The sequence below is a fragment of the Pseudonaja textilis genome, chromosome 7 (assembly GCF_049901715.1).
Source record: "Pseudonaja textilis isolate UNSWEBS1 chromosome 7, rPseTex1.2, whole genome shotgun sequence".
NCBI classification, from domain to species: domain Eukaryota; kingdom Metazoa; phylum Chordata; class Lepidosauria; order Squamata; family Elapidae; genus Pseudonaja; species Pseudonaja textilis.
The window spans coordinates 6,780,305-6,801,739 of record NC_141996.1 but is presented as its reverse complement, the minus strand read 5'-3'; the positions used below and the strand labels follow the sequence as shown (position 1 = coordinate 6,801,739).

Sequence of the window (21,435 nt, the reverse complement as noted above, 5' to 3'; positions counted from 1 at the left end):
CCATAGTCATGAGAGGCCAGGTGAGGAGATGCGTGCCTCGATGTGAGTGATATTGAGTTGGCCACACCAAGCCAATAACATGACCACCAAGCCACGCCCACCCAGTCACATGGCCACCAAGCCAAGCCCACCAACTAAGCCACGCCCACAGAACTGGTTGTTAAAAAATTTGAATCGCACCCCTGCTACAGACCCCTCATATCCTGAACATAAACTGTTTGAATTCCTCTCAGATTACCACCATAGGGCATTGCATGCCAAAACAATTAGACACAAGGACAGTTTTTTTTCCTCATGCCATCATCACTCTGTTAAACAATTCCCACAGCACTGCCTAAGGATATTTACCCATGTATTACTATTATCCTTCTCCTCTTTCCTATTACCATCTCTTATTGGTGCCTTATATCTTTGTTTTTTGAACACACACTTATCTTTTTTGTTTGCATGTACACAAAACTTATGTACCACACTTTGCCAATAAAGAATCTTTTCTTTTCTTCTTTTTTCTCTTCTCTTCTAGCCTACCCTACCTACCCTATTCTTAATGCACCAGAGACAAATTCCTTGTGTCCAATCACACTTGGCCAATATATAATGTTCTTTTCTCTTCTCTAGCATGCTTTCCTTTCATACATTCAGGACTTTGGGGGCAAGGATAGCATGCGCACTTCTGCATCCGTACACACTGTTTACAAATTGTGTCCATAAAGTCTAGCGGCCTCTCCAGACGCCTTCTTGAAGCTGTTTCCCCTGTAACAGAAAGACTGGGTCTGCTTGCTTTTTTTGTTAAAGAGATTTTTCTCCTTTTAGAGAATATATTTATTCTGCCTCTTTTAATATTCTGTATAACATTTTATTCTGGGAGTGGGGGGGCTTCTTTAGGCCCATCCTTCAATTCAGTGCGACATTTACCTTAGCTGTGACTCCTTTGCCTTTCTCTGAGGCAAAGATTTGAGACTGTTGCAAACTTTTTAAACAGTAACTCCAGTTTTCCTGACATCATCCAGATTTCAGAGTTGGCCTTGCTGCAAATAATCAACTCCTTCTCAAGTTAGCCATTTCTGTGTTTTAGGATAAAAGCAGAAAAGAAAAACGTCTATCATTAAATAAACTCACACTCTGTACACAGTGAACACAAGCATGATGTCAAGTCCAGGTTTAACAATTGAGCAGGTTTCCCTCTCCACCCCACTTTTGGCAGATATATTTAATTACAATGCTTTTTTAGGATGACAGTCTTTTTTATATATATTTACTTATTTGTTGTCTTGATCTTACCTTCCAGGCAACTGATATGTTCAAAGCAGTTCACCCATCAGCTGAAACAAAGGCTAAAACATTGGCCTGGCAAGGATGCTCAGGGACAGAAGGCAGAAATTTGTGGGAGTGATGACACAGAATTGAAATGTATACATAATTTCAGTTGAGATTTCCCCCTCAGTGGCAATTCTCGCTTGAATAATGAAAAGAGTGGAGGAAAATGGGAAAAAATTGCTGAGTTTTGCTTTTGATGTCACAATGTTCTTTCTTAAATGAGTTCAGAAGTGGCTGCTTTTCAGCACTCCAGACACAGAGCTATAATGATAGCTTTTGTTTGTTTGTGTGTGCACAATGTGTATACAGTTAAATGCCCCACTAAAGACTGTTTTTTAAAAAGACAGATCCATTTGGAGCTCCTTCTAATTGCCAATACAAGCTGTTTGTCCAGTTCTACACACACACAAAAGTTAATTGTCATGCACTCTTCAGACATTTGCATTTTGCAGTATCGTTTCAAACCGGTGACAATTTATTTCATGTATTTATTTTCTTTATAAAATATAGAGAACGCTTTAGTCTGAGGATATGCCAAAAATCATGCAATTAACATGTTACAAATTACTATTTTTATCCCATCTTTATTACTTTATAAGTAACTCAAAGTTGTACATAATACTACTTGTACATAATACTACTTCCTTGTTTTGGCACAACCACCCTGTGAGATGGGTTTGACTGCAAGATGATTGCCCTAAAGTTTCATGCCTAAGGCAGGACTAGAACTCAGAGTCTCCTGGTGATTGGTTCAAAGTCATCCAGCCGGCTTTCATGCCATAAGGCAGGGCTAGAACTCACACTGTCCTCATTCCTAGGCCAGCATGATAACCATTACTGGTAGTCCTTAATATATGACCATAATGGAGTCTGCCTATTGAGGTCATGTCGTGACAATTCTAATTCAGCTCAGTCACATGACTGACTCAATATTAAGATAGTTATCTGTGGCTCTTAAGCCAAACCATTGTTGGCACAATTTTGCTGAAAACTAGAAATAACTTCTGGTTTGGAGCAAAATGTCATAAAACACAGTCACAGGACTGTGTGCATGGCCACAGGACATTGCAAAAAGCTGTAAACGCAGCCGGGTTGCTGAGCACCAGAAATGCAATCGCGTGGCTGTGGGAGGGAAACAGACTGTCGAACTTCAGAAGTGGATCATAACTCTGTATCCCCAGGTAGGTCATAAGTTCGAACAGTGGGCAAGCGACCAGTCGTAAGAGGAGGGCTACCTGTACGCCAGTGGTGGGATTCAAATTATTTTACTACCAGTTCTGTGGGCGGGGCGGGGCTTGGTGGTCATAGCAGGGGAAGGTTATTGCAAAATCTCCATTCCCTCTACATCCCACTAACCTGCTTTCCAGCTCCGTTCTCCTGTGCAGGGCAACCAAAGAAGAGCCAGCCAATCAGCTGGGACTCGGGAGGCGAAGAATAGATGGGGGCGGAGCCAGTCAGAGGTGGGATTTGCCGGTTCTCCGAACTACTCAAAATTTCAGCTACCGGTTCTCCAGAACTGGTCAGAACCTGCCGAATACCACCTCTGATGTATCCCAGAATTTAGGTTGAAGCATAACGCAAGTATGTAATTCAATGCCGACAACAACAATCAATCTCTGAAAGTCTTCAGGAACAGCCAAGATTTTGCAAGATTTCAGAAGGCCAGGATTGCGTAAGACATTCTTGCTTCGATTGGTCTAGGAGAGGGGCTAAAAAGAACCCTCAAAAGTATTGTGCACCCCTTTACTACGCACATCCTCTTTCTCTCGTCAGCAGATACTCTCTACTCACTCTGTTAGGGCTTTCTCAAATCCCGAAATCCTGAGCTATATATTGGTTTTGATGACCAATCCTTGTGACCACAATTGAGCCCAGAATTTCTATTACTAAGTGAGATATTCACGGAGTTTTGCTCCATTCCTTCTCATCCATTCCCTGCCACTGTATGATTGTAACTTTGTCGCTTGCATCCTCATGATTTATATTAACTGTTTCCTAGTATGATTTGATTGCTTATTGTACCCTATGACTATTATTAAGTGTTGCACCTGATGATTCTTGACGAATGTATCTTTTATGTACACTGAGAGCATTTGTACCAAGACAAATTCCTTGTGTGTTCAATCACACTTAGCCAATAAAGAATTCTATTCTATTCTATTCTATTCTATTCTATTCTATTCTACTCTACTCTATTCCTTTCTTATTCCATTCCATTCCATACTATTCTAAAGACTGTAACTTTGTTGCTTGTATCCCTACAATTTATATTGACTGTTTCCTAGTATGATTTGATTGCCTATTTGTGTCCTATGACTATCATTAAGTGTTGTACCTAATGATTCTTGACTCTTGATGAATGTATCTTTTCTTTTATGTACACTGAGAGCATTTGCACCAGATAACAAATAGATTTGGAAGGGACCTTATAGGTCATCTAGTCCAACCCCGCCCCCCGCCCAAGTGGGAGACCCTACACCATTTCTGACAAATGGCAGTCCAATCTCTTCTTGAAGGTCTCAAGTGATGGCGCTCCCACAACTCCCGAGGGCAAGCTGTTCCATTGGTTGATTGTTCTCACTGTCAGAAAGTTTCTCCTTATTTCCAGGTTAAATCTTTCCTTGTTCAGTTTCTATCCATTGTTCCTTCTGTGGCCTTCGGGTGCCTTGACCCCCTCCTCTCTGGCAGACCCTCAAATATTGGAAGACTGCTATCAAGTCTCCCTGGTCCTTCTCTTCACTAGACTAGCCAAGCCCAGTTCCTATAACGTTCTTCATATGCCTTAGTCTCCAAGCCCCTTAATCATCCTGGTTGCTCTTCTCTGCACTTTTTCTAGAGTCTCAACCAAGATGAATTCCTTGTGTGTCCAATCCCACTTGGCCAATAAAGAATTCTATTCTATTTTATGTCCTTTCTTACCACACTTGCTCAATGTATCGCTGCAGCTGTTCGGTTAGTGACGCTTCCCTGTTGACTTTGCTTGTCAGGCGGTCGCAAAAGGCGATCGCGTGACCTTGGACACCGCCACCATTATGAGTCAATCGCAACTTGTCTGAAGTTTGACTGCAACCCTTGTGTGAAAAAGGCCATAAATCACTTTTTCCAGGGCTGTTGTAAATTTGAATGATCACCAAACCAACGGTTGCCACTATATGGCCACCAAACCACACAATTCCCATAAAATAGTGTGATGTGGCATTAACAAGATTGTCCAAGTAGCACAGAGGCCATTTCATTTTGTACCACTTGAGATTTCTATAGACAGTTTTCAAGGACAGTTTCATAAAAACGCTGCAGGTGGAAATCCTGTCAAAAAGCCAACACAGTTAGTCCTCGACTTACGACCCCAATGAAGTCCAAAAGTTCTGTCGCTAAGCAGAACCATCAAGGGGAGTTTTGCCCCGTTTTATGCACCTTTCTCCCCCACGGTGGTTAAGTGAATCGTTGGCAGTTGTTATTACGTTTAGTAACATGGTTATTAGGGGAATCTGGTTTCCTCCAGTGGCTTTTGCTGGCTGGAAGGTCACACAAGGGGATCGCGTGACCCAGGGACATTGTAACCGTCATAAATGTGAGTCAGTTGGCAAGCGTCTGAATTTTGATTGTTTTGACTGCAAGGGGTGCTGCAATGATTGTGTGAAAACCAGCCAGTTTGGTCTAGTGGTCAAGGCACCAGGCTAGAAAGCGAGAAGACATGATAGTCCAATCCTTAGCCATGAAAGCTGGCTGGGTGACTTTGGGACAGTCCAGAGGTGGGATTCAGCAGGTTCTGACCAGTTCTGGAGAACCGGTAGTGGAAATTTTGAGTTGTTTGGAGAACCTGCAAATGCTACCTCTGAATGGCCCCGACCCCCTCTATTCTCTGCCTCCCCTTGAGTCCCAGCTGATTGGCTGGGTCTTCTTTGGTTGCCCTGCACAGGATAATGGAGCTGGAAAGCAGGTTAGTGGGGTGGGGAGGGAATACAGATTTTGCAATATCCTTCCCCTGCCATGTCCACCAAGCCATGCCTACCAAGCCACAGCCACAGCCACAGCACCGGTAGAAAAAAAGTTTGAATCTCACCATTGGGCCAGTCACTTTCTATCACTGGGTTGTTGCTGTGGGTAAAATAGGAGGAAGATGAGTTGGATATGTTCACGGCCTTGGGTTCTGTTTGTTTGAAAAAAAATGATAAAGGTGGGATGCAATTTTAAAAAGTCATTCGTCCCAAAGGTGCATTTTTTAAAAGAGGCAACTGGACTTCCTGGTTTTTCTTTGATGGTCACTAAACGAACGGTTGAAAGTCGAGGATTTCCTGGATTCTTCCGGGACACAGTTTTGTTCCACATTCCAAAATTGAGGGGCAGAAAGGCTTGGAACTGAGGTTTGGTGTCTGTCTGCCCCATTTCCTGAAGTAGGCGGAAAGCTGTCGCTTACAGGAGTGTCCGTGATTGACAGATAAAGGAGGAAATGCCCGAGTCTTCAAAGAGTCCTTGAAAAGTTGACTGCAGCCCTCAAGAGGAAAAAGTTTGCTCACCCTTGATGCAATCTGAGATGTCAGAGGGTTGCTGCTCCCTGAAATCATTCATGAGTTCGAGTATTTGCTGAAATCAAAATCCCGCCTCTCAAAATCGGATGGGTGATTTGGGGCCAACCACTGGGCGACTGTGAATTCTAGTTCCACTTTGGGCATGAAAGCTGGCTGGGTGACTTGGGCCAATGACCTAGAGACAGTGAGTTCCAGTGGTGCCTGAGGCATAAAAGTCGGGTTGGTGATTTTGGGCCAACCACTAGGAGACAGTGAGTTCTAGTTCTGCCTTGAGCATGAAAGCTGGCTGGGTGACTTGGGCCAATGACCTAGAGACAGTGAGTTCTAGTTGCGCCTGAGGCATAAAAGCTGGGTGCGTGATTTTGAGCCAACTACTAGATTGTGAATTCTAGTTCCACTTTGGGCATGAAAGCTGGCCGGGTGATTTTGGGAAAATGACCTAGAGACATTGAGTTCTCGTGGTGCCTGAGGCATAAAAGCCGGGCGGGTGATTTTGGGCCAACCACCAGGAGACAGTGAGTTCTAGTTCTGCCTTGAGCATGAAAGCTGGCTGGATGACTTGGGCCAATGACCTAGAGACCGTGAGTTCGAGTTGTGCCCTAGGTATGAAAACCGTGTGGGTGACTTTGGAAGAATCACTAGGAGATGGTGAGTTCTAGCCCCGCCTTAGCCATGAAAACCGGTTGGTGACTTTGGGCTAATCCCTTGCTCTCAGCTCAACCCATCTCACAGGATGGGTGTTGTCAGGAAAATAGGGGGAGGAAGGAATGTTAGATATGTCAGCTTCTTGGAATTATTATAAAAATGGTAAAAGTGGAATATAAATCAACAAAAATGGATTCTGGTTCTGCTTTGCAAAGTCTATAGATGGGCTCATTCTGAGGATACTGCCGATTGAGCCTTTGTGATCAGCACCTATTGAGAGCATTTTCTCCAAGCTCACCTTGAGAATCTGGATCCGTGGTTGACCTGTGCCTCCAACAACCTGCCTCCTCTAATGGCTCATATCCTCCCGCTGACAGCAAGCAGGCTGCCTCCCTTGTCTCACCCTGTAATTTTTCTAAACAGGTTTTGCCTGTCAGCCAGGATTCAGACCCCCTTTGCAAAATCTCTCTCTTCCACTTGGCTCACGGCTGAGGAGGTCATCTCTTCGGCTAACGCACTTCCTCGCTTTTCATTTTAACGCCTGACAAAATATTAAAAGCACTGAAGTTTCCAAGCTTCTGGAGACTTTTGCCCCGCCCTAAGAAACTGGAACAAAAGTTGCCTTCAGAAGTTGTGGGAGCTTCATCCCTGGAAGCTTTCAAGAAGAGACTGGGCTGCCCTCTGTCAGAAATGGTGCCTGCTTGGGGGTTGGACTAGATGTCCTACAAGGTCCCTTCCAACTCTGTTAATCTGTATCCCCTCCCAGCTGATCTGATGTGAAGTCAAGGGCATTCTTGCAAGCCTTTCACTACAGCAAGAAGGCAGAAGTTGGAACACTTCCTTTTAAAAAGGTTCGCTATTTCTGTTTTTGTCATTAACGGCCTCCGATCTTCAGGGCGGAATGAAGCCTAGCGGCGGCTTCCTGTTTTAAACTTCCTTTCTCTCTCATTTGATGCTGTATAAATATTATAGATTAGTATTAAATATCAGGCACAATATTGAGGCTGGGTTGTCTTCTGAGACCCTCGGTGCCCCTGAGGTGGGTTGTTTTCAAGCACGTTTCATTACCCAACTAGGTAATGTCATCAGTAACACCTAGTTCCTTCGTAACAATCTTAGGGATCTTTTAGCCAAGATTCCTGGCTTTCGTCCACCCTGCACTGATGATGCCACCTAGCTGGGTAATGAAAAGTATGCAAAAAAACCCACAAAGCTCAGGGAGCACCAAGGACCCCACAGTTCAAACCTGAGCTACAAAGTGTTGTGGTTCGCCGGCAGCCTGTGCAGACGGCAGCAGAATCGGACAGTGGGGAAGAACAGGGGCCAGTCTAGGAATCTCGGAGGACTCAGACGAGGGTCCTACATCCAATGCAGAGATGGGGCCAGGACCATCTGGGCGTTATGTGCAGAGTCTGGCAGCAGCGAGGCAGAGGAACAAGGGGAGCCTGTTCCCAGTGTGTGTGTATGCGCAGAGCTGCTAGAAGGCAAGAGCAGCTAAGACAAAAGGGGCAACTCAGGAGTAAGACTTGGAGGTGATTTCCCCTCCCATAAAGATATAAAGGAAGCACAAAGGCACAGGAACCTTTGTAGAAGCCACGTTGTTGAGGTATTCCCCGTTAGGGTTAGCCAATCACAATTACAGCCTTCTCTTAAAGATACAACAGTATTACATAACTATCCTGGTTTATATATTGCCAACCCTACTGGTTAGGTGACTATCATTCCTAACAAACGTCATTCACTCTGTTCGGATTAAACCTTGAAGCTCTGTGTGGACTTTATACGGCTTTTTTTCCAGTTAATTTGGCACTTTGGTTGTTGGCAGCAATTCAAGATTTTCAGATAAGGGTGGGTGCTTATCTCGAGAGACTGTTTGGGACTCATTACGGGCTAGGAATGAACATAATTCCCAGCACTGAAATAAAACAAAGAGTCGTTTGGACTAACTGCGTGCTTAATTACGGTCTCAAGAAGCCTTGGTCAGAACACAAAATATTCAGTTCTATCGAATTTTTAGAGAGCTGGAGGTTCTGTTGACTTGGGGGACAGAGCTAAACACGGAAGCTAGAATTGCATACAGGTAGTCCTTGACTTACAACAGTTCATTTAGTGACCATTCAAAGTTACAATGGCACTGAAAAAAAGGGACTTATATGGCCTTTTTTTTCACCCTTACGACCGTTGCAGTATTCCCCAGAGTCACGTAATCAAAATTCAGAGGCTTGGCAACCGATTCATATTTATGACGTTAGTGTCCCAGGATCACACAATCCCCCTTGTTGCCACCTTCTCACCAGCAAAGTCAGTGGGGGAAGCCAGATTCACTTAATAACCATGTCACTCAGAGGTGGGATTCAACAGGTTCTGACCAGTTCTGGAGAACCGGTAGTGGAAATTTTGAGTAGTTTGGAGAACCGGCAAATGCCAACTCTGATTGGCCCCACCCCCATCTATTCTCTGCCTCCTGAGTCCCAGCTGATCAGGTGGGTCTTCTTTTGTTGCCCTGCACAGGAGAACGGAGCTGGAAAGCAGGTTAGTGGAATGGGGAGGGAATGGGATTTTGCAGTAACCTACCCCTGCCACCGAGCCACACACCACACACACCAAGCCACACCACACCCACTAAGCCATGCCCACAGAACCAGTAGTAAAAATTTTTTGAATCCCACCACTGTTTCTGTCCTTCCAAGGTCAGTAGAATGAGGACCCAGATTGTTGGGGGGCAATTGGCTGATTCTGTAAACCACTTAGAGAGGGCTAGAAAGCACTGTGGAGCCGTATAGAAGTCTAAGTGTTATTGCTATTGCTACCAAGCTGTTCTTTCAGGGTGGGCACAGTTTCATATACCACCATTTTTGCTTCTTTTGACAAATGTTCATTCTTACCCCAAAGTGCACACTCACCTGTTAAGCTTTCTTTAGTTTTTGCAGGAGTTGCACAACATCTTAACATTTCTCCATCCATTCCCCAGCTTTTAGTAAAGATTCTACCAAGGTACACAAATTCACCTATGTGCTGTAGTGTGTCACGCTTGCAATTATTCATTCTGTGTCCCCTGTCAAACACAGGGAACAAAATTTTATAAAATAAAACAGTAATAGTAGAGTAATAAACCTATAAGCATTAAAACATGAAAATGTTAGTCTTGTCCTTCTCACAATGTCATAGAAGCTAACCTTTGTGGAAAGTCATTCAGCTTTTCAGCATAACAACCTCTGAAAACATAAAAGTACATATTCATATTTGCAGCAAGCACATCTATACTATTATCACACCTCTATTACCATAAGTGTTCCTTATGCATTTATCTATAAATATATTCAACCACCAAGGAAACATCACCACATCTTATCTGACCCCAGGCTTAATATTAAACCACTTATTAAACATTCTATTTGTTCTTTCAAATGCTTTGCTTGAAATCATGTTGAACAGCTAACCTTCAACTCTATATCCGTGCAAAACACCCCATAATTTAAGTCTCTCCTTCCCTTTAGTTTGATGCTGTTGGAAGAAAGAGGTGAGTGCTAACTTTCTACAATGCTTTCTTTTTAAGTTAAGAAGCATATAATAAAAGTTTGTTTCTCAGAGTCACACATTTTTCAGTGACCCACAGAGGAAAAAAAATGAATACCTTTCCCAAAGGAACAAACTAGTCTTTGCATTCACATTTACCATTTTTTTTTGTACATAACAATAACCACATTCTTCCCATCCTAGACACAGATGCAGGTTTCAGACATGCACTAAAGACATTGGACAGACAATCCGCAACTTAAGTGTCCATATATGGGGCCAAAATAAAATGAATTATTTTATGGTTTTAGGGCGTGTGAAAAGCCAACCAACCAGATTTGCTTCATACCTTATAATTTACTGAAACACAAGTTGCTGAATTAACCACAGCTGGCTTAGTTTGCCATTAAGCCATAAAAAATGACCTACAAATTACAATAGGTAGGCTTGGCTTAGCTTACAACAACCAAAAAAGATTTCGTTATAGATTAACCCAGCATTGGAAACCCACCAGTGACAGACTTGGGATGATGCTCTGTGCAATGCACAACATGGACTGACATTAGTAGGTGTAATGCTGCAGCTTGCACACAATCTTATCCGTTCCGTGGATTGAGCAGGAATGGGAGGTACCACTTACCTTACTGTTTAATAATGTAAGATAGCATAGCCTACTCCGCAAGGGTGTCATGAAGATACGGGTGGGAGGTGGGAAAACCAATAAGCTCTTGGAAACAGTTGTTAAAAGTTGAGTGTCATTTTGCCACCTTTTTTTGTTCTTGCAACCGTTGTTAAGTGAATTACGGCAGCTCTTAAGTGAATCATGCAGTTAAGACAAAGTTTTGCTTGTCAGAAGCTGGCTAGGAGGGTTGCAAATGATGATCACATGACCCTGGGGGGGGGCATTGCAACCCTCTTAAATTCATGCCAATTTTCAAGTGCCCAAATTTTGATCAGGCGATCGCAGGGGTGCTGCGATGGTTGTTACGTATGAGGCTCCATTAAGATCGTAAGTTGAGGACTAGCTAATATGCTGCAACCGATGATGGACGCAGCCAAACTAGGGATAGATTTTAAGCCACAAACTAGCCACTCCCACTCCAGCTCAGGGACATTGGGAAAACATGGATACAGGCAGTCCTCAACGTATGACCACAACTGAGCTCAAAATTTATGGTGCTAAGCGAGACAGGTGTTCAGGGGATTTTGCCCTGTTTTACAATCTTCCTTGCCTCCATTGTGAAATGAAGCACCGCAGTTAAATTAGTCACACAGTTAAGTTTGCTTGTTCAGAAGGTTGCAAAAGGGGATGGCATGACAACTGCGAAGCTGTTTACATACCGTTTCCCCAAAAATATGACTTACCCTGAAAGTAAGTCCTAGCTTGATTTTTTACACGTGCACCCAATTTAAGCCCTACCCCAAAAATAAGCCCTAATTAAGATCCCACCCACTCGAGAGCACGGGTACAAATTAAGCTAGGGTGGGGATGGGGGTGGTGGAGCTGCCCTACTACTTACCTTTGGACAGTTGTAGCCAGGCCTCGCACACCCAGACACCTGCCCAGCCGGCCCATTTCTTCTGCAGCCGGCAAGGCTATCCTGAAGGCCTCTGCAGCTGATAACAAAGCTCCAGATCGATCCTGAGCTCTGTTATCAGCTGCAGAGGCCTTCAGGAAAGCCTTGCCAGCTGCAGATGTTCCCGAAGGCCTCGGACAGCAAAAAGGAGGGGGGGGGGTGACGCACGCAAGTAAGGTTAGTCAATGGATGACATTCCCTGAAAATAAGACCTGGCGCCATTTTGGTGGCCCAAAAAAAATATCATAAGACATGGTCTTATTTTTTGCAGAAACACGGTATGAGTCGCTTGCTGAGGGGCTGAATTTTGATCACATGATCCTGGGGATGCTGCAGTGTTCATGTGAAAAGCGGTCCTAAGCCATTTTTCTTTTCCAGGGCCTCGTCACTTCCAATGGTCACAAAGTGAACTGTAAGACGAGACTATTCCTAGTTACCTTCTTCAGCGTGCCACGAAAATCGAGCTCCACAAACTATGCCTAAGTGAGTCAGGCATTCAATGTGATTCACAGGGGCAAGAAAGCAGTTGTGTGCCTGAATTAATCCTAAATAGCCAAACCCTGTGAGGTTGGAAGTGCTTGCAGTAATCTGCAAACGAGCAAATAAAAAGCTTCGTGAGACAAACAGTACTTACAGCATCTTCCCCCGGGGCTGCATGCTTTGGGTGCATGAAAATGCAATCCCGATGAAAATCGAGGTCGTTTTAAAATCCCAGCCTTAAAAAAAAAAGTAATCATCTTCTAAAATAAGATGGCATAACAGGTTTTTCCAGTAACCAGCGTTCGTTCCTTTTGTGCAGGCATGACAGTGCAGGGGGCAGTTATTAAAATATGAAAATATTTTTGCAAATATATATACATTTCACAGCCTTCCACTCCCACGCTGAAACCCAACAATTTTCCTGTGTGCATGGACCGGTTTTGAGAAACAAAAGCATTTGAAGGCATAGGACCAAAATGACGTTAGCGCCGCTTTACAAAGCCTTTAGTTAAGGCCACACCTGGAATACCGTATCCAGTTTTGGTCATCACGTCACAAAAAAAGATGTTGAGACTTTGGAAAAAAAAGTGCAAAGGAGAGCAACTAAGATGATTAAAGGTCCTAGAGACTAAAGCACAGGAAGAATGGTTGCAGGATTTGGGTATGGTCATTCTAGAGAAAAAGGAGGACTAGGGGTGTCATGACATCAGTATTGCAGTATTTGAGAGTCAACTTATTTTCCAAAGCATCAGAAGGCAGGCAAGAAACAACAGGTGGAAACTAATGCAGGAAAGGAGCAATCTGGAATTAAGGAGGAATTTCCTAACAGTGGGAACAATTCACCAGTGGAACAGCTTCCCGCTAGAAGTTGTTAGTGCTCCTGGAGGATTTTAAGAGGAGACTGGACGGTCACTTGTCTGAAATGGTATAGGGTCTCCTGCTTGAGCAAAGGGTTGGACTAGAAGACCTCCGAGGTCCCTTCCAGTTCTGATTCTGAATATGTGACTTTCGAAGCGGTCCTTGAACTGTCCTCTGTGAAGAAACTTTGGTAAATCTCTTCTGTGAACGATAAAAAGTCAGCCATGCTCTTACCCAAAGGGCCATTTGTCACACTGCACCACCTCTTTCCCAACTGGAGAATCTCCTATATCTTAATCAAACTGTATCCGAGAGCCTGGCAATTAAAAATCCCCCAGCCTGGAAGGAAAAGAGGAGTAAGAGGAGGGGGTGAGGTGGATTTTAAAAGAAACCTTCCTTTGGAGACCACCAGGAACAACCTCTCAAGGATGGGACACTGCAAAGAAGGGGAGAGGGGCTTATGACCTTCCACGTCTAAACAATGAACGAATTCTTTTCTTGTGGTTTCTTCCAAAAGTTTTTTTTTTTTTTAAATTGGGATTTAAACTAATGGGAGAGAAAAAGCACAAGTGACTCCTTTTAGCACGTTTTTGGAGTTCTGCTCCAAGAAAGGATACGAACTACACAACATTTCTAGATTACAGGTATTTTAAAACCCTGCCTAAGCAATCTCTTGTTGGGCGGAGGCAGAATTGAAACCCATTTTGAATGCAAAAGCCCAGGTTCTCTTCTAAAATCTTTCTCTCTCCTCTCTCTCTCTCTCCCAGTCCTTACCACCACCACCTCGATGGAATTTTGAGGCTGTATGATGAACTTAAATTTTGCAACCTTCCTAGTCTGCATTAATCCAATTCCCAGAGGTTGTTGAGTGAGTTTTGTCACAAAAAGGGAGAACTCTGTGACGCCGCAAAGGTGAACCAGTTTATCGGCTTCTGCTATTCTTGTAGCAGGCTAGTAGCTTTTCTCAGATCTCATGCAAATCACCTGAGCTTGTATAAACAGATCACAGTACATTTGTTTTCTGTTCTTTGCTCTGGTTTTAAGAATTACTTTAGTCTCGTCAACAAGGATGACATGGAAGCTTTGCCAAGCAGTTCCGTGGCAGGAGGGAGGGAGGGATCCCTTTTCTCAGAGAACTTGAAACTCCGAGTCTCTCGAAATCTTCCGGTCTGGATTTTAAACGGATTGTTTACCGGATGAAAAGTGAGTCACCTTGGCTAATGACTCTGATGTGTTTACTTTATATTTATGATGAGTCAAGCCACCAGCGATTTAGTCAGACAGGAATTCAACCCTAGCAATGATCAGCTCCGATCTGTAATCTGGCCTTTAGGACAGACCTCATGAGAAAGACACAGGGGATGTTTCAAAAAGAAGAAAGTACAAGGCTCGCACAGATCTCGTGGATTGTTATATGGGGGATGAAGTGGGAGGGGGGGGGGGTGAAGAGTCCATTAAGTTTGTTGAAAAGCACAGAAAGGAGGAAGGTAAGAGTGCTTTGGAATATTTGTCAGAACAAATGACAGCTTTCCGTGTGGAAAATACCATTTGGAGTAGCTGCAAGAAAAAGAGGACAAAGCTATATTGTTAACACAAAATGCACTATATACACACACATACATACACACACACACACACACACACACACATATACACATACACATATATACAGATCTTTGGTTATTTTCTCCCGCGTAAGATTGGAAGTATCTAGGCAACACTTCGATGAAGTCTCATTCATCTTCTTCAGGCTTGTGTCTTCTGCTCTGTGCTTCTCAATGTTGCCTAGATACTTCCAATCTTACGCGGGAGAAAAAACCTGAACAACCAAAGATCCACATACAAATACCCGCGAGAACCTCAGAAAACACACACACACACACACATATACATACACACACACACACACACATATACACACAATAGAAGTAGATAGCACTTTTAAAGTGGCTCAAATCCTGCAAATAAACAACCATGTTAATATACTTACACACATCAGCCTTTCTGCTCCCCTTCCCAAGGTGAGTCCAGAAACTTTCTGCACTAAAAACAGAGCTCTGTTGCAAATATCTTTTGAGTTTTTGTGGAGTTACTTAACCCACTTGCCCCAAACCTGCACAACACAATGACCACACAAAAGGAAAGGGGCTGAATTCACACCTAATCACAAACCACTCCACATTTCAGCCGGGGTCACAGAACAGGATAGAGCAATAATTGTGTTTGTCCCTTGGACTGTAAACAGCTGGATATAAAACACTGCTTAAGTAAATGTCACACTTCCTAAGCAATGCTGATACTTCTGTGAAAAACTATTAAAGTAACCTCTACTTCAGGCTGAATTCTGTTCTTGGTGACCAGGATGAACTTACCTATAACACCCCACTTTAGGTTACACACTCCCACCCTTTTTCAAGTGAAATTCAAAATTACACACCCCACAGCTGCCACTAACACCGATAGGGAAAGTCACAGTAGTATACAGAGAGCAAACCCAACTCCCTTCAAGTGCTGATGATGCTACCAAGCCCGGTAGTGAAATGTCTACAAGAAAACAACCAAGCCCAGAGAAAACCAAACAGAACACTATTTAAGCAAGCCTGTTTAACCAAGCCTCTTGATTTTTTTCCCCTATAGCTCAAAGGACCAGGTGTATATAGGATCGAAAGGCAAGATTTGGATATATGCACGCAACCCACCTTGGCTGTAATTTTTGTTTTAAAAAATAGCATTGAAGGAAGTGCTGGAAAACTTGCCAAGACTTTACCCGTTTACCTGTCCCGTCAAAGCCTCCGAGGGCCCATTATTGAATTGAGTCACAGTAGCCGACTCCAGAGATTGCGGGTAACCCAATGCTGGAAATTTTTAAGAAGAGCTTGGACAACCGTTTCATCTGAAATGGTGTAAGGTTCCCAGCCCAAGCAGGGGGTTTGGATTCATGGACCAGCACTGATCCACAGCATGCCTGCAATTGGCCCACACAAACCAGCGAAACCCCATCTTTGTTGGATGCTGGCAGCACACAAAATCACTCCTCCTGTCTGTGCAAAAAAAACTCTCTCCGTGGAACCGGTCCCTGTTGGGGGGGCCGCTGGACTAGAAGACCTTTAAGGTCCCTTCCAACTCTGCTATTCAGCTTTGGCTAATGCCACATTCCTCTTTGTGATGCCTGGGCTCTGCTTTACAGCAGGTAATCCTAGTTATGAATTGCCAATAGGGTTGGAGGGTACCTGTGAACACACACACACACACACACCTCCTGGTAGCTAGCCTCACGTGCTTGTAGATTTTACTCAACAGGGAACTGCTCTACATGCAGGTCACAATTTGCAAGACCCGGATTGCCATCAGCAACCCATGTGAGGTTGTTGCAAGGATGGCACCGTCCTCTTCTTGCCTTCCTGGAAGATCAGTTTGAGATACTACATTTGGCTCTGCAAAAATATTCCATTCAGCTGGCCTCTGAAAACATTGGGTGGAAGCCTCTCCTTGGTGCCTCTTTGCTTGGCATTTAAAAGGAAAGGAGTGGGAACTGTTTACAGCCACATCTGCACCTCCTTTGCTCATCTCACCCAGATGCAGCCACTCCCAAGATGGAAACCTAAATCTAGGCCCCTTTCCAACACGAACCCTGTCAGCGATGAAAGACCACCAGATGTGTTTTACGTTTTCGTCTGCTTGGAAAGATTGCATGGCTGATGTTCTCTAGATTGTTTGTGTCTGATGGTTTGCTTCCCATCATCAGCTCACTGGGTCTTGTGATTTCACCACCGCCCTGCTGCAGTTGCACCTCGGTTGGCTGTCGTGTTTTTTGGGGGTATTTAATTGAGGGCATTTCAACTCCCCACCACCACCACCGCTGGATGCAGAGCTGATTCCTTTTCCAATCGGGATAATTCATTTTGCACCAGGGAAAGCTTTGAAAGACACTGGTTCTCTTTTGTTGCTTGTCTTTTGCGACTATGTGCACTGTAAGGAATAGCTATTTGGGCGGGGAATGTTTTACTGGTGTGATCTGTTTTTTTGACTGAAAAGCCCAGGATTTGCACAATTGCTTCCTCCGAACCTGTTGGGAGAAATGAAAACAAGAAGCATTTTTCCCCCTTTTTCCAGTAACTTCCTACAAAGTGAATACATAGCATTTTGAATCGACACAGAAGTGGCTGAACATTATAGTTATTTCCTTCCTCCTCCCATCTATTTCCTTCATTGGACCCCATTTCCACCCTCCATAATCATCTTCCATGAGCACAAAAAGACTTACCTCCACTTCCATTTGCAGAAAACATCCTACATAAACTGAGACACAAACCAGTACGGCGATTCCAAATTGTAGATGTACTCCAAGGTCCAAGATAAAACTTTCTGGCTGTTCTTGAAACACCAGGCAGCAGAAATGATCCATTGCTGGGGTTTCTGGAGAAATGGCAACCAAGGAACACTGGCTAGCAGAGAAACGAAACCTGCCCTGTGCAAGAACTCAAGTCAGCCAGCAACCTTGGGCTTATATTGATGCCGGTCTCAGCTGTTTACATCTGCGGTTTCTCTGCACTCAGAATGTTTACCATCTGTATCTCTCAAGCTGACTTTTATTGGCTCAGCAGCATTATTAATCCTAAAGAAACTTTTAGAATGAGTTGCAAAGGACCTTTGAGGTCTTCTAGTCCAACCCCTTACACAGGCAAGAAACCCTATACCATTTCAGACAAAAAGTTATCTGATCTTTTTTTAAACTTCCAGTGTTGGAGCATTCACAACTTCTGGAGGCAAGTTGTCCCACTGATTAATGCGGAACAACTAATTTAACTTGATCATGTTAAGGCTTCGAATCTAACCCTGGGTGGCTTCATGGATCCTGGCTATGAATTTCCCAAGCCAACTTCTTGATGGCCTCCCACCCAAAGGTTAACCTGGTTTTCTTGACATCAGCCACCTTCACCTGTTGCTATCCTGCTTGTGGTCAAAGGTACTTTCATTAAATTTACTTTGTCTTTGGTGAAGAATGTTTATTTGTGGCATAAATATCAGAGGGTCAGGGGCAGGAAATGATTTGGCAAATTGAGACAGCTAACCTCAAACACCCCTTCATTAGAGGGACATCAAATTAAGTTTCTATGTTCTTTGAACCTGGCCCACACTAATCTTAGCAAGAGGAACAAACCAGGTTCTACAACCCTGGCATAAGCTTGCCATTCACATTATGGCGTACTGTTTGTATAAATTTCCACATTACAACATAAACACAGGAGCCACTGTGGTGCATATTGCAGGCCGATTCTGCTCATTGCTAGCAGTTCAATCCTGACCAGCTCAAGGTTGACTCAGCCTTTACCATCCTTCGGAGGCTGGTAAAATGAGGACCCAGATTGTTGGAGGCAATATCTGCTTAGAGGTGGCTGTAAAGCACTGTGAAGCAGTATAAAAGTCCAAGTGCTATTACCATTTATAAAGAATATAAGTAGTCCCTGACTTATTTTAGCGACCATTTCATGAGGACAGTGATGAAAAGTGCTTTAGAACTGGTTTTTGCATTTATGACACCATTCCCATGGCCACGTGATTGCAACTTGGGCAGTGGCTAGCAGGCATCCTGGGACCACATGATCAGCACTTGCTAACTTCTTAGCGGACTTCCGATAACCAAAATCCATTGACTTTTGGGCAGTCGCTCTCTTTCAGCCCAACTTACCTCACAGGGTTGTTGCTGTTGTGGAGAAAATAGTAATCCTCACAGGCTTATTTGTGTAATAAAGGCAGGGCACAAGTAAATTAAATGTTTCCGGTGACAGAACGGGTAAAGCTGCATGGTTTAAGACATGGTGCAATTAAGGGAAACTCGTTAGAAATCTAGCCTCATATGTTTGGTGACACAGAAAGTGGCCAAGAGAACAACCAGTTCTTGGTCAATTTTGAAGACAGGCGAGATGATTTTGGAAGCAGCTATTACAGATGTGTAATATAACGTGCAAACAAACCATATGCTGGTTTACCTCAAGAAACAGCTGGCTAAGGCATATATAAACACCTGTGTGTTCAAAATGGACTTATGTGTATGCATATGGACAGACGGATAGCGTATCTGTGTGTGTATGTAAGTGTAGGGCTATATATTCATTTTCTTTTGAGCGCAGGCATCAGAATTTTATTTTTTAATGTGTTGTCAGTGTGTTCACAGAATAGAAAGGTTCTATTATCTCAGTGGGTGCTTGGTGTCCGAATAAAAACTGGTTTAGACTTCTCCATCACTGCACATCACGGAATGTGATGTATGTGTTGTTTGGAGGTGGTTGTATAGCCGTTGCATTTATATGTCTGTGGATGTGTAATGTTCTCCCAACAGGACGTTGAGAACATCTCTGCGCAACATCCAGCTGGGATTTGGGTACATTGGCTCCTCTGCAACATAGACTTATTCATCCATCAATCCCTTTGCAGCACAGGTATGCAGTGACGGTGATGCAGTTGCGGGAAACTCTAAATAAAGCTTAACGTGTAAGGCACCCAATACTCCGTGGTGGCGCAGTGGTTAGAATGCGGTACTGCAGGCTAACATACTGCTCACTGTCAGGAGTTCGATCCTGACGGGCTCAAGGTTGACTCGGCCTTCCATCCTTCCGAGGTTGGTAAATGAGGGTGCAGATTGTTGGGGGGCAAGAGGTTGGCTCTGCAAACCACTTAGAGAAGGCTGTAAAAGCACTGTAAAGCGGTATATAAGTGTAAGTACTATTGCTGTTTGGGGGGAATCACAGCTTTATCTACCACTGCAGACAGCAAATTGATTGTCCTCCTCCTTCTTCACAGAAGCAAATCCAACCATGGCTTCCCTTTTTCAAATACTTACCACTCTCACCTAGGAAGGAAATGGCAGACGGTCAAAATGAGATTTAATTGGCAGAGAAACACAATGTTCTTTTCACCCAGAGGAACACGATAACCCAGCCAGACACCTAAGCCCTAAATAAATCTTTTCTTTTCTTTTTGGTCAAGAGCCAACAAAGCCCGACACTATCTAAAAAAGCACGTGGAATAAACATATTCCATGTGAATCTGCAGAAAGGAGAGGTCCCAAAATATGATTTGCTCCCTCTGATCATGCGAATTCACACCGTGATCAAAATCTACTGGATCCCACGTTGAGAAGTGTAAATGTCACCCCTTCTGGATTCATCGTTCAGGAATGGCAGATTAATCCCAGCTGGAAGAAACTATGGAGTGTGACTGTCCTGGAGAGAAGGTGGTAACAGAAGTCACATTTCACATCCGTTGCTCTCACAGCTCCTGAAAGAGAATATAAATCTGAACGTTTAGTAGGGCGTGTTTACGCTCACTTCTTATTCCTGCAGAAATGTATGGAGTTTTCCCTTAAAACATTCCAAATTCCATTCTCCTCTTTCCTTCGCCCCAATATTTCAAACCATCTAGGTGCTACAAACATAGCTTGTGACTAGCAATTCCGGTTACTTTTGCAAGCTTGCTATTGTGGTCAAAAGGGCTAATGGAAGCAATTGTGGTGGCGCAGTGATCAGAATGCAATCTTCATCATCATCTTCATTTAACGACTCCATCATCCTTTGTGGGGTGGAGTCTGGGCACCTCAATGGTGCTAGGAGAGTATTTAATGGCTGGATGCCCTCTCTGTCGCCAATGCGGAGTTTTGTTCAGCAGTTATATTCTCCGTATGCCCAGGGAGAGAAACATCTGCCTCTACTTAGGGTCGAACTCACAGCCTCCTGATTGTGAGGTGAGAGCTCCATTTCTAGGCCACCACACCACTCCAGAGGTTGGAATGCAATATTGCAGGCTAATTCTGCCAACCGCCAGCAGTTTGATCCTGACCGGCTCAAGGTCGATTCAGTCATCCATCCTCTGAGATCAGTAAAATGAGGGCCCAGATTGTTGGGGGCAACAGCTGACTCTATAAACCGCTTAAGAGAGGGCTATAAAGCACTGTGAAGCAGTATATAAGTCTGTTATTGCTATTGCTCATTTTAAAAAAGTGCATATAAGTCTGTTATTGCTATTGCTAATTTTAAAAAAGTATAACCTGTGTTTCTCCACTTGAGCAACTTTTAAGACAACATGGACTTCAATTCCCAGAATTCATGGCTGGCTGGGGAATCCTGGGAGTTGAAGTCCACACATCTTAAATTTTGCTAAGATGGAGAAACACTGGTATAAAAGATGGAGCACATCCCCATCTTGTTTTTTTTTCAGTATGAATTTACCTTTCACCTTCCCAAATTGACCTGGAAGAAACACAAAAGATTTCAAGCGTCTTTGGAGGAATTTCACCTTAATGACGTTAGTTTAAGGATCGCTCTGCTTCACGCACACCAAGCCAGAGAAAATCCTCTCATCTCTGACTAACTTGAAGCCAAAGAAAACCCACAAAAAACCCCCCACCATCCTTTAAATACTTGCACAAGGTGTGAAGCGGCTTCTCCTAATCTGGCATCCTTCCAGATATGCTAGAATTGGCACTCCCGAATTTGGAGCCAGTGTAGCATTGGATT

General features: G+C 43.7%; 1 long non-coding RNA gene across 6 annotated transcripts; it reads right to left on the bottom strand.

Annotated features, from left to right (window-relative positions):
- Positions 1–166: 166 nt before the first annotated feature.
- On the bottom strand, positions 167–18,895 carry LOC148125236 (uncharacterized). 6 transcript variants are annotated; one of them, XR_015744241.1, is made up of 4 exons: positions 15,083–18,895; positions 9,395–14,479; positions 1,282–1,452; positions 167–1,064 (listed from the first exon to the last, which is right to left on the bottom strand). It is a non-coding gene; the product is annotated as an uncharacterized LOC148125236 (long non-coding RNA). The 6 variants fall into 6 exon arrangements; XR_015744243.1 differs by lacking the exon at positions 15,083–18,895 and having other exon boundaries at positions 167–753; positions 916–1,064; positions 9,395–14,544; XR_015744239.1 differs by lacking the exon at positions 15,083–18,895 and having other exon boundaries at positions 1,282–1,456; positions 9,395–14,544.
- Positions 18,896–21,435: the final 2,540 nt, after the last annotated feature.